Below are 17,604 nucleotides of genomic sequence, written 5' to 3'. Positions count from 1 at the left end.
TCTTTGGGCTCACCGCGGAGCTACACCTACGAACTCATGCTTCTCTGGTATAGTTTTTACGTAACTAACCGTAACCCCATCAGGCCAAACTACTCTTACAGAGGAGGACACTTGCATGTTTTGTTACATAACTTTAGCCATTGACTTCCATACTCTTTTTTTTCTTTGCACTGTAACAGAATAAAAATATAACTAACTCAGTAAATAATACCGAATTCGGGTGTTAGTTTAACAAAACTAAGCTATCAGAGTTTGTTCCTGTATTTCCCCCCTCCGTGTGATGGATGGGGCAGCGCAGAGCCCAGGTTGTGTCACAATGCTCCGCTCCTTGGTGTGGGTCTGACCGTCTGTCCAAGACACTGAGCTGGCGGAGAGCAGCGTACAATCCCAATCGCAGAACACATACACGGGGCACATAATGCAAAACCAATGTTGCAGTAAAGTCGGCAAATTCAGCGGATAATTGAGCCATCATCCGGCACCAATCGTAGGGAAAAGAAAGTGCATACATTCATCTGAAAGGAAAATGTAAGTTGGTAAATATGGTTACGCCACTGTTTTCAGTTTGATGCAGTTGAACGCCACATGCCTGAAGGAAAAATAAGACGCAGGCGATGCGACACCGTGCTTTTTGATCGTGCTCGATGCTAGTGGTGTCGCTCGCTGCATTTGTATAGAGCGCGGTCGATGTCATTTTTTCCTCCAATTTCTTTGTGCTTAGATGTTGGGTAGAATCCAGGTTACAGTAAAAGAAGCGTTGAAAGTGGAGGGATTTTTGTTTGTCTTGCAGCCAGAAAATGGTGATTTATATCACGACGTGAAATTTGCTCTCTTTATTTGAGTGTGGACCTGTTTATTTTCATCTTTGGTTATTACAATTCAAACTAGAAAATGGTAAATCTGCACTTATTTTCAGTTTCTTTGCCAACCGTTTTATTTTCGATTTAACATCATGTTTTAAAAACATTGAATAATGTTAAAGTATACATGATTAGAAATGAGAATATTTGGACTTTTCCTTTTTGTATACAGCCGGCTTGTTTCCACTCAATTTTGAGTAAATTTAAATTGAAAATTGCACTAAAGAACTGGTGTTGCATTTCGACAAATATACAGTTTCGAATATCATACACTTCGAATTGAAGACAACAAATAAAATAATTGTTGATTGAAAAATTGTTTCTTGAGGTTTTTTTCGAGTAATTGGGGTATCTATATTGTTCGCAGGATAATATCTCAGTAGTATTTAATAGCTAAACAGAATACAGTAATAACACAAGAGCTGAGCTGGAAAAATAACGTTTAAAAACATGCCTTTTCAATAAGTATGTATTCATGTAGGTCGTAACTACCATTTGAATATAGTGATATCTCTGGGTCGATGGTGATGTGCTGTGAAATTAAAGTACGCGATGTATCGTTGCTCTTTATTGCATGCCAATCACAATAAGATTGAGGATGGTTGGTACTGCATTTTAATAAATCTAAAAATATTTTTTGTCTTGTCAGACCTACATTGTTATCCTCACTGGAAACCCCGCACTGTTATATTACCATAACAATGGTGGTAATTGTAAACCAAAAACAACCTTTTAGGGCTCCTTGTATTTCTTGTTGGGCTGTGTGGTTTGTTGGTGTTTTTTTTGCGTACTTTATAATTAGCTGTGGTGTGATGTATGTTAATACCATTGGCCAAAAGACGGCGACATTACAGTAGCACCTTGTCAAGGTGGGTAGGCTGAAGAGTTGGGGAGAAAGCAAAAAAAGGAAACGGATAACAAAGGAAGGAGGAGCAAAAGGAGAAAGGGAAAGGGGTAGAGAAGGAGGTGAATGACAGAGCGGATGAAGCTGTCCTCGTGTCACTCTCCAGAGCTCGTTTTCACACACTTGAGAGGTCGGGGCCACGGTGAGAGTTGTGTCTCGACTCTGTTCGCTTGGATACTGAGCAGCTTATTTCCACTCAAAACTGGCACACAAAAAGCGGTCAATACCTCAGGTAGGGGGAGGTTTCGGGTAGGTATGGCACTTTGGTCTTGAACCAGGTTGTAATGTCCTCAGAAAAAGGAAGCAGCTCTTGACCATAACACTGCACACTATTTTTGAACAGGCGAGCTGACGCCAGCTTTTAGCCCCTCCCCGTTTAGATATCCCCTGGGGATGACCTTGTGTGGTTCAGGTTTATGTTTATTCCCACTCTGTTTAGGGATAACGATGTTTGGAACAGCAAAGAGCAAAAATAACGCTTCCCCCACCCCTGAAGTACAAATGGGGAAGATATTCCAAGTGAACTAAATGAGAGGCTGAGGAGCTGAAAAACTACTCACGTTAACTTTCTGATATTGTGGAAGGTCTGTTGGATTTTGCCTTCCTACAGAATTTACGATGTAAATCGTAACGTGAATGATGTGCGGGTCTTCCTTTATAAATCATGAAAGAAAATGAAGCGAACTGCAAATACCTTGGGTATTTTTTTAAAAAAAGACAAATTATAACATTTGCCAATAGATTGTGAATAATTTTGTAATATTTTTGTGATTTACTTGCTGACGTGACTAGTTTGACAGGTTAATCTGGCAGATGTGAGCTATCGGACTATTGTTATAGCCATATTTCCTTCTACTTCAGTGCATTTGACAAAATTATGTATTTCCAAGCCTATTTGAGTTCTGTGGAGAAATGTTTATTGGAAACAAGCTTCAAATGGAATTCCTCACTTTAGTTACATAGGTCCTTCAATAATTTAAATAATATTTAAACCAAAAGTTTGGTGAGGCTCATTCCCTTTTCCACATCTTTCTTATTTTTGATGTTCCAACAGAGTACAATACATTGAGCAGTAATTTACTTATCATTCACAGCAATGACACTGAAATTACTTGTAATTTCTGAGATTTTGCTCTATTGCAGTGCAAATCATTCACTTATATCTCAGCGTACACGCTGGATGGTTTGGTCTACTGTACCTTCCTTATCAGGTAATACCACCCTTTGCTACACATATTCCAAAGGTGAAACTTTATGTCCCAGTATTGCTGTTCACAGCTGCTGTCAATCCTGCTACGTGATTCCCATACTCAGCCACTAATTTAAACCAGGCTGTAATGACTAGGAATCAATTAGGTGCAAATTGGTCGAGTAGATTAAGGTTTCCTGCCCTATGATATTGGAAACTTTTGTTGCTTATGAATGTTTGAAGAATCAAACTCCCTAAAGCTGTTGTTGTTGTTGCAGCCCGTATCCTAACTCGCACTAAGTACTGTTCACCCATCACCCCTGTGATGGCTGACCTGCATTGGCTCCTAGTTTGGCAATGCCTCGATTGTAAAATTCTCATCCTTGTTTTCAAATTCTTCATGGCCTGGCCCCTCCCTATCTCTGTGACCTCCTCGAGCCCTACAGCCCTCTGAGATCTCTGCAATCCTCTAATTCTGGTCTCTTGCATATTGCTTCACCATTGGCGGCCGTGCCTTTGGCTGCCTAGGCCCTAAGCTCTGGACTTCCCTCCCTAAACCTTTCCGTCTCTCTACCTCTCCTTCTTTAAGATGCTCCTTAAAGCCAAAAGAAAACCTACCTCTTCGATCAAACTTTTGGTTACCTGTCCTGATATCTCCTTATGTGGCTAGGTATCAAATTTTAATTGATAAAGTGCCTGTGAAGAACCTTGGGACGTTTTTACTGCGTTAAAGTTGCTATATAAATGCAAGTTGTTGTTTTGGGGGGGGTATTAAAGGAGGACCGGGATTTAGCGAGGGAATTTCAGAGCGTAGGACTTACGATGGCTGAAAGAATGATGGGGAGATGTACAAGAGGTGAAGGGATATAGAGTTCTCGGGGTGGTGGTTGTAGGGCTGGAAGAATTTTCAGAGATAGGGAGGGTTGAGGCCAGGAAGGGATTTAAACATGAGGATAAGAATTTCAAATGGGAAGCATTTGGGGTCTGGGGGCAAATGTAGGTCAGTGAGGACAGGGGTGATGGGTGAGTTGGACATTACTGTGATTGCATGGGTTATATTTCTGACTCCAATTAAACTAGTTTATTTTATAAATTAGATAAAGATTATACAGAATTAAATATATTGTGAAAAAACCTTTTCTTCATCATTATACAATAGTAACATCATCAGCATCTCTGATTGTTTTCAAATTCACTTGTGTTTGCATATCATGGGCATTGAGAATAATAAAGCCATCTTTATGTTTCAGCTGTCAATTCATATTTTGCAAGTTTGCAACTGATCTGTAGTAAATGTTGAATGTAAATAGTGTTACAATGGACTGATATAGTTCAGAGCAAAAAGACCCATAGATCTCAGCAAAGTGAGCGATTTGCTTCAGGCTGATTTGAACACCTTTAATGTGAATCTCTTCTGTAATAAGAACTCAGGGTATGGATCAACTTGGTAACTTAATACATGAACTTAATATGGGCCAGCTGTAAGTCTAAATCCTGAGAGTTAATTTTCAGTTAGGATGACCTGATGCAAACTCTGATTTTGTAGGGGACTGTAGTATTAATGTAGCTTTTAATCTTAGCTCAGAATCACTCAAAATAACTGTCTGGGCCATAGCCATAGCAATCTTACACCAAATCATCAATTTTAAAATGTGATTACAAATTTTGGGCAGTTGAACAATACTACAATGTCTGAAAGATTTAATGGTTTTGTAAGCTTCCCCAATGCTGCATCATAACATAGAGTATTAGAAATGAACAGAACATAACTTTTTCAGATGTTATAAGGCAGAATGTGCAAATTTTAAAAGATGCAGTATTCTGATGCTATCACAATTAATTGTCTCTCTATTCAATATTATGGACAATGCTTTCTCGCCCAGTTGTAATAACATGAAACCTTAAAGGATTGTATCTTTAACAATATACAGGTTGTGGTTAACTGGGTTTACTAACTAAAGTTTGAAATGAAGGAATGCCTGAGAAATAATTGTTCTGAATTTAAGTAAAGTTTCCTTAGTGAATTTTTTTTTTGGAAGTTTTGCTCCCACTAAGATTGGGTCTCATAAATATTTGAATGCAAATTCATTTGCAGAAGTTTCTAATTCTATGTTCACCATCATCTGCGGATGGTAACCGTCAAGTCAAAGAATCCTGAAAACCATCAGAAATGTCTAAATTCTAGATCTGATTAAAGCTTTCACTTCAGAGAGGCAGAAAGGGGTGCTGTTTTGAATCTAATAATCCCTGCAGGATTCATTAATGAGCTCAAGGTCTCGAGCATGGTTTTGGGGTGGCATGAATGTTATAGAAGTTGTGGAAGATTGAAGAAATAGTGGTAATTTGAGAATGTTTTAGACATCTGTCATTGTAAATTTGTGAAGGAGACTGTGTAACTCCTCTCTCGGTTGACTGTCTTGTAAAAGACTCCCTCATTGGACAATAATTCTATTCTGTTAGTTGGGGCGTTTCCCTATGGCACTCTGCAACTAGGCCTCGGGGGCAGTGAGAAAAATACTTCTAACTTCTCCCTTTGTTCTTTTCGTGATAATGTTGAGTCTATGTACTCTTGTTTCCAGTTTGCCAACTGTTGGAAACAGTCTTTCACTATTTACCTCTCAAAATCTTTACTAATTTTGAAAACCTTTATTAGATCCTCCCATAACCTTTTCTGTTCCAGTAGGAAATATGTCATTTTTTTAAACCTTTATAACTTTAACCTTTTATTCCTGTTATCATTCTAGTGAATCCTTGCTGTACTCTTTCCATGGCACCAATATCCTTCTATAATGGGGTGCCCAGAACTGTACGTAATAGACCAACTGTAGCCTAACCAGTGTCTTTTATAAATTCAACATCACCTTTTTACTTTTGTGTGCAATGTTCCTAAGCTCTGGAATTCCTTCCCTATACCTCTCTGCCTCTCTCTCCTCCTTTTTAAGATGCTCCTTGGAACCTAACTCTGACCAACCTGTCCTAATATTTCCTTTTGTGGCTCGTGTTAAATTTTGTTTGATAACACTCCTATGAAGCGCCTTGGGATGTTTTATTAGGTTAAAGGCGTTATATAAATGCAAGTTGTTGTTATGTGTAAAACCCCAAATCCCATTTATCTTTTTACGACTGTTTCTAATGAACCCCTACTTTTAAGTCTATGTATCAGCCTCCCTAAATATCTCTGATCCTCCTTTCTTTTAATAATCTTACTTATTCACTGTTCTTTTTTCTAAAATGCACTACTTCACATTCCTCTGTGTTGAACCTCTCTGCCAATCTGCTCAGCTGACTGCCCTCTTGCAGTCTCATGCATTGTTCCCCAGTTTGCCATGCTCCCTGATTTGGTATCACGAGCAAGCTTTAGGTATCACTCCTCTTGTGCCTATGTCCAATTCATTTACATATATGGAAAACAAAGGAGGTCCCACCACATCCTGCCAACCCAAAAAACATCCATTTACTTTTACTCTTTGCTTTGTGTCCCTCAGCCATTCCGCTACCCATACTTATCCTTGCTTTAATACTGTGCTTCGCTTCTCTTACATAGTAGGGGGGACCAATTTCCCTTAGCAGATGGGTCAGTGACCAGGGGGCATAGATTTAAAGTAATAGATAGAAGGATTAGACGGGAGCCGAGGAGAATTTTTTTCACCGAGGGTAGTGGGGGTCTGGAATTCACTGCCTGAAAGGGTGGTCAGGGAAGAAACCCTCAGCTCAATAAAAAATTCCTTGGATGTGCACTTGAAGTGCCGTAACCTACAGGGCTACAGACCAAGTGCTGGAAAGTGGAATTAAGCTGGCTAGCTCTTTTTCAGCCGGCAGTGATACGATGGGACGAATGGTCTCCTTCTGTGCCGTAACTTTCTATGATTCTATAGTACCTAATAAAATGCTTTCTTGCATACACACAACATCCACAGTAATTCAATTAAATTAGTCAAGTATGGCCAATTCTTTACAAATCAACAACAAGAAGTTGCATTTATATAGTGCCTTTAACGTAGTAAAATGTTCCAAGAAGCTTCACAGGAGGATAATCAGACAAAAATTGATAGAGCCAAAGAAGGAGACATTAGGACAGGTGACCAAATACTTAGTCAAAGAGGTAAGTTTTAAGCAGTGGCTTAAAGGAGGAGATTGAGAGAAAAACTAGTGGACAGGTACAAAAAATAATTTAAAAGGCTAATGGAATGTGGGCCTTTATCTCAAGGGAGCTGGACGAGAAAGGAATGGAAGTTGTCTTAAAGTTATATAAAGCTCTGGTTAGACCCCATTTAGAGTACTGAAGTTCAGTTCTGGGCACCGCACCTCAGGAAGGATATATTGGCCTAGGAGGGGGTGCAGCGCAGATTCACCAGAATGATACCTGGGCTAATAGGGTTAAGTTATGAGGACAGGTTGCATAGACTAGGCTTTTATTTCCCTGCATATAGAAGAGTAAGGGATGATCTCATTGGGTTGTTTAAGATGATTAAGGGAGTTGATAGGGTCGATAGAGAGAAACTCCAGATCATGGGAGCATAACCTTAAAATTAGATCTAGGCCGTCCTGATGAAAGGAAGCACTTCTTGACACAGGGTAGTGGAAATCTGGAACTCTCTCCTCCAAAAAGCTGTTGAAGCTAGGTCAATTGAAAATTTCAAAACTGAAATTGATAGATTTTCGTTAGGCAAGAGTATTAAGGATTACGGAACCAAGGCGGGTAGATGGAGTTAAGATACAGATCAGCCATAATCGAATTGAATGGTGGAATATGCTCGAGGAGTTGAATAGCCTACTCCTGTTGATCTTAGGGCCCAGATGGCTGAAGGCATGGCCGACAATGGTGGGGCGAAGGAAGTGGGGGATGCACAAATCACTGCTGACTATTCTTGAATAGCTGATGCTTTCCCCAGTGTTCACTAATTTTACCCCGTATTATGGAGCCTTGAAGTTTACCCATAACCAAGACAAGTCTAACTGGGTCATAATTTCGTAATTAGCCTATAATTTCCTAGCTTATCAGTTTCCGTCTTGATGAAGAGTGTAATATTTGCCTTCACCTTTGCCTTATTTAATAATTGCCTTACGTCTTTTAGACGTAATTCCTATTTCCAATGAGTTTTGGAAAATTATAGTTAGTGCCTCTGCTATCACCTCCCAATCTCCTTCAGTATTCTAAGATACATACCATATGGGTCTAGTGACATTTCTATTTTTAGTCCCATTAACTTTTTAAATATATTTTCTTTTTGAATATTTATCTCCAGTAGTTGTTCTTCCACATTATCCTCAAGTATACTTACATGCCCAAAGTTACCTTGCTTAGTAAAAAAAAAACCTGAGGCAAAATAATTATTAAACATTTCCATTATTCTCTCACTCTCAAGTACAAATTGGCACTCTTCATCTCTAGGCAGTTTCACCCTTTCTTGGATCATCATTTTATTTCTTGGTCAAACACAGAATAATCAGGCGGGTCATGTGCTTAGCAGCAGCCAATGTAAAAAGAAAGACTTGCATTCATATAGCGTCTTTCAGGACATACCAAAGCGCTTTACAACCAATTAAATACTTTTGAAGTGTAGTCACTGTTGTAATGTAGGAAACATGGCAGCCGAATTGTGCACAGCAAGGTCCCACAAACAGCAATGAAATAAATGACCAGATCATCTGTTTTCAGTGTTGGTTAAGGGATAAATGTTGGCCAGGACATCGGGGAGAACTCCCCTGCTCTTCTTTGAAATAGTGCCGTGGGATCTTTGACGTCCACTTGACAGGGCAGACAGGACCTCAGTTTAACGTCTCATCCAAAAGATGGCACCTCTGACAGTGCAGCATTCCCCCAATACTGTGCTGAGAGTGTCAGCCTGGATTTTTGCACTCAAGTCTTTGTTGTGGGACTTGAACTTACAACCTTCTGACTCAGAGGCAATTATAATAATGTAATTATTAGAAAGCAATACAAACAGAATGGTTACATGATTACTATTGGCCATTCAATTTCTTAAAAGCGTCATGAACATTTCAGTAATCGTGAAAGTAATTGAGATTGCTCGAAATCGATTTTCTACTAAAATATACATTTCCTGGTATATGGATAATTTCTTGATAAACTGCAGTGCGATGTCCTCGGTGTTTATTCCCTTTGTAAACATCATGGAGTAAGGAAATGAAGTTGACTTGGCAATTACTGGCACAAAAATAAAATAAAAAAATTCGCACATAAAACTGAAACAGAAAATACGAAGAGGAGAATTCAAAGCTGCAATCTAAATCTCGGGGTTCAGAGGATGACTGTAAACCACTCAACCTTTACTTGAGTGGTTTATTATGTTGTCTGTACTACTTGATTAGATTGCTGCTTTGTAATTGCTTCCAGGTATCTATTTTTCTATTACATCAAAGAAATTGTAACATTTTGTTTGGTATTATGTTATGAGTAAAAAATAGTTCTTGGCAGTGTAAGGAAGACCTGTCATTTTGTGGAGTTAACCTTTGTTAATGAAATTTCTCAGCTGACACTGAGCAGCACTTAGTGGGTGATAGGGTTGATGGACCATGAGACTTTGTAAAGAGAATAAGAAGAAAGTTAACAGTTTGTGGATATTTTGAGGTAATTTTAGGGATTACACATTTGAATTCTTATTTAACAGTTATGTTTGATCAAAAATGTAATTGAGTAAGCTTGTAGAAGTTATTTAAGTAAGTTTAATTAACTTTCACAGAATTAACTTTCACAGAATAACTGCCATGAGTTTATGCTTGCTAGACAGAGAATTGGAGGTGATTCGATTCAGGTATTGAAAATTACTAATTACTACGTCATTCAAAGAAATAGTGTTTGATGTAATGGGGTCAGTTAGAATTAGAGGTCAAATTGAGGAAGCAGGGCTGAGGTTGGATGTTTGGAAGTTTCACTTTTCTCACGGTGATTGACTTGTGGCACAGGGTACGAGAGCAGGTAGTGGAGACTGATTCCTTCCAGTTTACCAAGAAGGCATTAGATAGATTTCTGGAAAGCAAGGTCATCTCGGCATGTGGAAGGTAAGAATAAATAATTTCTGGATTAAAAAATTGTGGGTCTGGGGCCTTCTGGAGTTTGTCTGATTACCTATGAGGGGTTGAAGAGGAATTTTTGCCAGAAGATCTTAAATTAGCTACAGGTCTATGTTTTTACCTCACTCAGGAGGTGGGGTGGGGGGGCAGGGGGCAGGGGGGAGGGATGGTTGATGCATAGAGATGGAATCACCCAATGAATGGTGGTGAAGGGTGAGCATATATGGTCTTGATGGCCTTTTTCATTCTGATACATAAATGTAAACATAAATAAATCTCTTATCTGATTGATACAAATGTATCTTTATTTTCTCCTCCAATTTTCTTGCTTACAGTTCCGTCCTCAGTTGATGACACGCAAAATCTAGATAGGGATATGACACTCATTCAGGTCACTTACCCCATTGGTCAAAGGAAGAATGTTTCTGACCCACCAGTCAAAGAATAGATTTTTGGGGGTACTGCAACCCTGCAGTGTTAATCTGATCATGTTTGCTCACTGGAGGACCTCTTGTCTCAAATTAGATAGTCAGGAATAACATATGACTGAGCCATGAGGGGGAGTTATTCGTGACCATCTAATTTGAGACAAGAGGTCATCTAGTGAGCTAACATGGTCTGGTACTGAACCTTACAGATCAGAAAAGCTTGATCCCCCATATGTGTTGAATTAGATGATCTCAGCTGGGGTAATGGTGGGCACTACAATTGGCCTTATCATCCATGGAGTAGGGAGGGAAAAAATTAGCTTGGGTTCTTGCTCCTGATTGTTCTCTAGTGGCTCCTGCCAGAAAATGCATGTCTATGGATGTCTGGTAAAGACAATTCGTGCTAAAATGTGATGCTACCCATGGTGAATAGCCCACAAACACTTCACTGCCTAGGCCCATACCTAAAGAATGGTCACGTGGGATAAGTACTGGTGGATTGACAATGTCCATAGAACCAGCTTGAATGAAAGACAGTCAGGTTTGGCACCTAGCACAAGACAAGTTGTACTTGTCAGCCTGAAGTTAAGCAGATTTATTCAGAGTTGAGACCTCAATGGTGGAGCAACAACAACATCAACTTAAATTTATAATACTCATATAAAAGAATGTCTCAGAACAACTTACAGGGTGGGGAGAAATGTATGAAGAACAGGAGTGAAAAGAATTTAGGGGAAAACTGAAAGCATGGACCAATGGATAGGTTTTTAGAAGACTTTTGAAGGCAGGGAGAGAGGATGGTATGTCAAAGTGGTTTTGGAAGAGAGCCTAGAATGCAGGGGCATAACCGCTGAAAGTGGATTGGAGGAACTGAAGAATAAGCAGTAATCTGGAGTTAGAGGAAAGGAGGTGTGGGATGGAATGTAGGCTGGAGAAGGTTTCCCAAATAGGGTGAGGTGCAGCCGTTGAAGACTTTGAAAATGAGGATGAGGATTTTGAAGTCATTGTGTTGGTGCACAGGGAGCCAGTGAGGATGGGTAAGGATATAAGTGATGGCTATGTGTAAATTTGTGGGGGATAGGACTCAGGTTGCAAAGTTCTGCATCAGCTGGAGTTTGTGAAGAGTGGAGGTAGGGTGGCTGCCAAGCAGATCATTAGGGATCTTAATCCTCAAGATGAAGAAGTAATCGAGATGATAGAAAAGCACATTATAATCTGCAAGTTATTCAAGTTTATGAATTAGTAGAGCTTGACTTAAAAAGGGGATTACTGTACAAAACAGGAGTTGCTTCTCATCAGCGGTTACTCAAAATTATGCAGTGAAAAGAAGATTTCTGTATTCAAATCTATTAGTGTGTCTCCCTCAGTTAATGCACGTAGGAGAGCGAGAATGAGTATATACTGACACTTTACAGAGCAAACCTCTAGTCTGTTCCATGTAACATAAAACAAAGTTCAAACAAGTCCAGATGTAGAACATTCAAGTGTTTGAGACTTGAGGACAAAATCTAGGCTGACACTCTAGTGCAGTACTGAGGCAGTGCTGCACTATCTGAGGTGCTGTCTTTCAGATGAGATATTAAACCAAGGCTCCGTCTGCCCTCTCAGGTGGAAGTAAAAGATCCTATCGCACAATTTCGAAGAAGAGCAGGGGAGTTCTCCCCGTTGTCCTGGCCAATATTTATCCCCCAACCAATATCATTAATAATGAAGCAGTCCGAGCCCGCATGCAGCAAGACCTGGACAACATCCAGGCTTGGGCACATAAGTGGCAAGTAACATTCGCGCCAGACAAGTGCCAGGCAATGACCATCTCCAACAAGAGAGAGTCTAACCACCTCCCCTTGACATTCAACGGCATTACCATCGCCGAATCCCCCACCATCAACATCCTGGGGGTCACCATTGACCAGAAATGTAACTGGACCAGCCATATAAATACTGTGGCTACAAGAGCAGGTCAGAGGCTGGGTATTCTGCGGCGAGTGACTCACCTCCTGACTCCCCAAAGCCTTTCCACTATCTACGAGGCACAAGTCAGGAGTGTGATGGAATACTCTCCACTTGCTTGGATGAGTGCAGCTCCAACAACACTCAAGAAGCTCGACACCATCCAAGATAAAGCAGCCCGCTTGATTGGCACCCCATCCACCACCCTAAACATTCACTCCCTTCACCACCGGCGCACTGTGGCTGCAGTGTGTACCATCCACAGGATGCACTGCAGCAACTCGCCAAGGCTTCTTGGACAGCACCTTCCAAACCCGCGACCTCTACCACCTAGAAGGACAAGAGCAGCAGGCACATGGGAACAACACCACCTGCAAGTTCCCCTGCAAGTCACACACCATCCCGACTTGGAAATATATCGCCGTTCCTTCATTGTCGCTGGGTCAGAATCCTGGAACTCCCTTCCTAACAGCACTGTGGGAGAACTGTCACCACACGGACTGCAGTGGTTGAAGAAGGCGGCTCACCACCACCTTCTCAAGGGCAATTAGGGATGGGCAATAAATGCTGGCCTCGCCAGCGACGCCCACATCCCGTGAACGAATTTAAAAAAAATTAAAGCAGATTATCTGGTCATTATCACATTGCTGTTTGTGGGACCTTGCTGTGTGCAAATTGGCTGTTGCGTTTGCTAAATTACAACAGTGACTACACTTCAAAAGTACTTCATTGGCTGTAAAGTGCTTTGGGATGTCCTGATGTCGTGAAAGGAGCTGCTTCATTTGTGGTCCATAGTGGAGTGTGTTGCATGTGCGTATTCTCCCCTCTCTATGGGGGGGCCCTGAACTGTACATTATACCTGAGGTCATGGTCATAGTGTATGAGTATTATAGTGATGGGGCTGGTGAAAATATTTTTAATGTTAATGCCTGTTTCTGTCATATATTGTTCCTAAGTGTGGCAAATTCCAGAAAATTTGACTTGTATTTTCACAGAACTGCCAATTTCCAGAAATTTTTTTTTGAAATTTTTGGGCAAGGTAGATCAGATTTCCATCTGCATCCTCACTTCCCCCTGCCAAAAATGTGTAGATTTTGGGTGCAAACTTCACTGCATACATGTTTTGCTTGGTGATTTATGTAATAAAATTGCTGAATTTTATTCTCTTTTTAAAATTAGTAAAGACATATTTAGAATACAAAGCTATACACTGAAGCAAAATAGTGCATTGCTCGTGTTTTTAAGAATGGTGAATTGTGGGATATTTTGTTAGATTACGAATACACCCCCCCCCTCCCAAAAAAGTGACACACCAACAATCAGCGAGACTTCCCTTTGCCTGTTTCTGAAGATAGGGACTGTCCTACGTAGTTGAACGCAATCGTTAGTGAGGTGCAAATAATTATTGCAAATATATTTAGTGAATCAAAAATTGTTTTCAAGTCGAGAAGCAGCTGGAGTGAAGTGACAGACATTTCTGAAGCAGGTATTTGTAAACTGGTGATATTTTAGGACAAGGAGTGAGAGATAGGATATAGTAGGTGGCTGTTTTATTCCTCAGGATATATCCATTTAAGGTTCTGCAGACCTATTGATTTTTTTTTTGGGATAAATAAAGTGGTTAAACAAACCAGATGGTCTTCCCATCCTCATCTTAGTTCCAGAGCTAATGTTATTTCCACCTCTTTTTCCCTGAGGTAGAATCACAAAATGTGATTGTCAGCATTCCTTCCTCCTCCCCTCTTTATTTTGGATCACTGCAGGATCCAGACATGTTGGAGCCATTTTTCTTTCACAACTGAGCCAAGTTTGAAAAAAAATCTTGGATGTTTGGCTTTGATGACACTTTTTAAATGCTATTACATATTTCACTTGAATATCTCTAAATCTCAACTAACAAGAGTAAAGGGAATCACAGAGCAAATGATGAACAGATAAAGCTGATGCACAACACATCATCTTTCTAGGAGATATTTATTTTACAACAGGAACCTGGGTAATGAGAGCTTGAAACAGTCATGCCTCATGATCATTGGTGAACAGGGGAATCAAAATCTCCATTATCAGGATAAGAAAGTGGTCATTAATCTACTTAAGACATGACATATCTCCATCTAATTGTTAGCAAGATCTCATCAATTTAAAAAAAAAATTCTGCACTGTTAAATGGAATAGTTTGAAATGAACACAGTGGTCTATATATTGCAGTGATCTCTAGTACTGTCCTTGGTAGCTATCATTTATATATAATATAAAAAGCTTTAGTCAGGCAAATCTTTCCTTTGAATGTTGCTAGGGAACAGAAAATGCTGATTAAGTTTTTTTCGGACAAGGCGGGAGATGCCACTTGAAACACAGGCCATCTGTCCTGAGGGGATTGATTTCCTGTGAGCAGGGCTTTGTTGCTGGAAGACAATTGATGGTGTCTATAGATAATACTGATCTTGATGACATTGTACACAACCAATGTTATACTAAACACAGGAACTATGAAAGATGCAATATTGGACAAATGCCGTAAAGCAAGGATGCCCTCCTCTCAATACTCACACACATTATAGGTTTACTGGCATTACTCAGCAAAATGTTTGCTTCTGCTATTCTATTCATGATTTCCCCTCCCCCACCTTGGTGAAATGTGTGGTAGCCCTTGGGTGCAAAGATGCCTGGGAAGTTTACATAGTAGAGATCTATCCTGTTTGGCATGGATGATCAGGAATGAGGCTAGAATAGCCCATAGATGTCATTCAGGTTTTGTTTGAAAGGCTGTGAGCCTGCTGTGAGAAACAAAGGTGGGGAGGGTAGGGGCAGCTGGTTGTTCCAAGATCTGTGGTTTGAGACTGCAAAATCCAAAATGACATTGAATTTCTTTATCTGTCGGTTCTTCTCTGTCCAAGTGCCATTGAAGCCATTTTATTAGGCTATTGTACTTTTTATTGTCAACCAATTGCTTTTTTTAATCAAAAGTTTTCAGTTTAGAAATTTGAAAGAGCATTTTTGTCCAAATAGTGACTTCATGTTTTAGTGAAGTCCATTTATGTTATAGTCTTTAATGTGTGTTTGTTGTGCACTGGCATCTATCTAATTACCAGGAATCAACTTTTAAATATTTCAGAGGTTTTTTTACAACATTAGTGCTCAGGAATAAAGAAATGTGCATTAAAAAATGAAAGGTTCAATTTCTGGTCTGTGCTGAGTGAGCTGAACTCAGTTGAGTGACCGTAGGAATGCTAAAATTGGCTTCAGTGCTTTTGGACTAGGAGGGAAGAAAAATCAGCCAGATTTCTGATTCTGATTACTATCCAGTTATCCTGGTTGGAAGGTGTGTATAATTGCTTCTTTACTGGCTTCTTAAATTAGATTCTGGGAGATTGACATCAGTGAATCAGGTCGTGGCATTTACACTGCTAAATCCAGCTCCTTTGTCCTGGCAGTAGACTTGCAGTCATAGTTTTTTGTGAGCTTGAGAATTGAATAAGCCGTGACACTAGCTGACCAGACTCACAAGTGAAGAATGACCAATTGGATGAGATACCAGAGGTTTATGCTACGTATATGAGTAAGTATTTTCAGGAAAGACGAAGCGGGGGTGGGTGGCAGGGAGAAAAACGTTTAATTGTGGTCAGCTGTTCCAATGCACTGTGTGATGGTGTGGTTGTGGTAATGCAGGCTCACATTCATAGTTCTTGATATAGTAAGTTTCCAATTATGGCTATATTGAGGGTAGCCACTTTATATTGAGATAAAATAAAAAGGGAACAGCTAGTCACCTTGTGTATCTCCTACACTGTAGTGGCCATTGGCTATAACTTCATTTTCCCCATATACTGAGTACAATCACTGTTGCAATAGATTGTACTAGCAAATGAAACATATTTTCTGTCTGCTCATCCAATCATGACAGATTGCAAAGGTTGTTATGTTGATAAAGAGAGGACTCAGGTTTAATTAAATTTAGGAATGCCTTCTCCCCCTCCCCCGATGTCTCAACATGTTTATCTGGTGCATAGCTAAGCTATACGGACACAGAAGGGGCGAAATTGGGCTGTGTAACGTTTTATAGGCACTATGCAGACTCCTAAGCCCCGAAAATGGCGTCCGAGATGTGCGCACACACTCCTGATATGAAGTGTGCAGGACGCCATCTTGGTACAGGTGGTTGCACATGCGGACCTAATGAACTCTGGAAGCATGTAGAGTAGGGAGATTATGATGTAGATCAGTGTGCAACGCTGATTTGAAGCAGTCGGCAGCATTTTGGAACTCCACATTCCAGCCAACACAGTGTCGTAAACTCGCATAGCTGAACAGGACTATTTAAAGGGATCGTGCAGGAGTTACAGGTTAGTTGCTGGATTATTTATTCTGGCTGCTGGGGCAATTGTATGTGTTTTGAGAAGTTTCTTATACTTGGAGAAAGTTGCAATATTCTATAGATAGTGGTCTGGCTGGTCTTGCAGTGGTGTTTGCGCATTTAAAATAGTGTGCTGAACAAACTTGCTTCTAGAATTGGGTGGCCTGCTAGGGCTTCCTCTGGGGATTGAACATGACTGGGAGCATGCAGAGAGGCCATGCAGAGCAGGACAAGCTGCCAGAAGAGGGAGGAGGAGGCGCAGGGCACTCAGCTGGAGGCCATATCCAACGAGGGCCTTCAGGGACCAATTCTCTTACCACAACTCAGCGACGACCAGTGCATCTGACATCTGCGGTTCACTAAAGAGGTATGACTGAAATTTGTCAACTGCCGCAGCCTCAGAGCAGGGCAAGGGCAACATTGCCTGCGACTGTCAAGGTAACCGTGGTGCTTAATTTTTATGGCATTGGCTCCTTTCATGCTGCTGCTGGAGGTATAAGCAACATCTCACAGTTTGCAGTACACTGCTGTATAAGGGAGGTCACTGGGGCTCTGCTCTGTATGCACTCCGAAACAGATTCATCTTGTTCCCTTTTGACAGAGAGAAGCAGCATGAGCGAGCACGAGGGTTTGCTTGCGTTGCAGGCTTCCCCATGGTGCAGGGTGCCATTGACTGCATGCTTATTGCCATGCTTGCTCCACATCTGAACTCGGCCATATTCATGAACAGAAAAGGATTCCACTTCCTCAAAGTGCAGCTGGTGTGCGACCACACGCAGCGTATCATACAGGTCAATGCCCTCTATCCTGGCAGCATCATGATTTCTTCATCCTGCGGCAGTCCAACATGCCACCTATATTTCAACCAGCACGGCAAGTCAAAG

General features: G+C 40.6%; 1 protein-coding gene across 1 annotated transcript in view; it reads left to right on the top strand.

Annotated features, from left to right (window-relative positions):
- The first annotated feature begins 332 nt into the window (after positions 1-332).
- Positions 333-17,604, top strand: part of greb1l (GREB1 like retinoic acid receptor coactivator) — a 339,711-nt gene continuing 322,439 nt past the window's right edge. The window contains exon 1 of the mRNA XM_067979743.1: positions 333-528. The gene's annotated coding sequence lies outside the window, so the exon portion shown is untranslated. The remainder of the gene's footprint in view (positions 529-17,604) is intronic.

Source organism: Heptranchias perlo, chromosome 3 (genome assembly GCF_035084215.1).
Source record: "Heptranchias perlo isolate sHepPer1 chromosome 3, sHepPer1.hap1, whole genome shotgun sequence".
In the NCBI taxonomy this organism is placed as follows: Eukaryota; Metazoa; Chordata; class Chondrichthyes; order Hexanchiformes; family Hexanchidae; genus Heptranchias; species Heptranchias perlo.
This window is presented reverse-complemented; position numbering and strand designations above follow the sequence as displayed.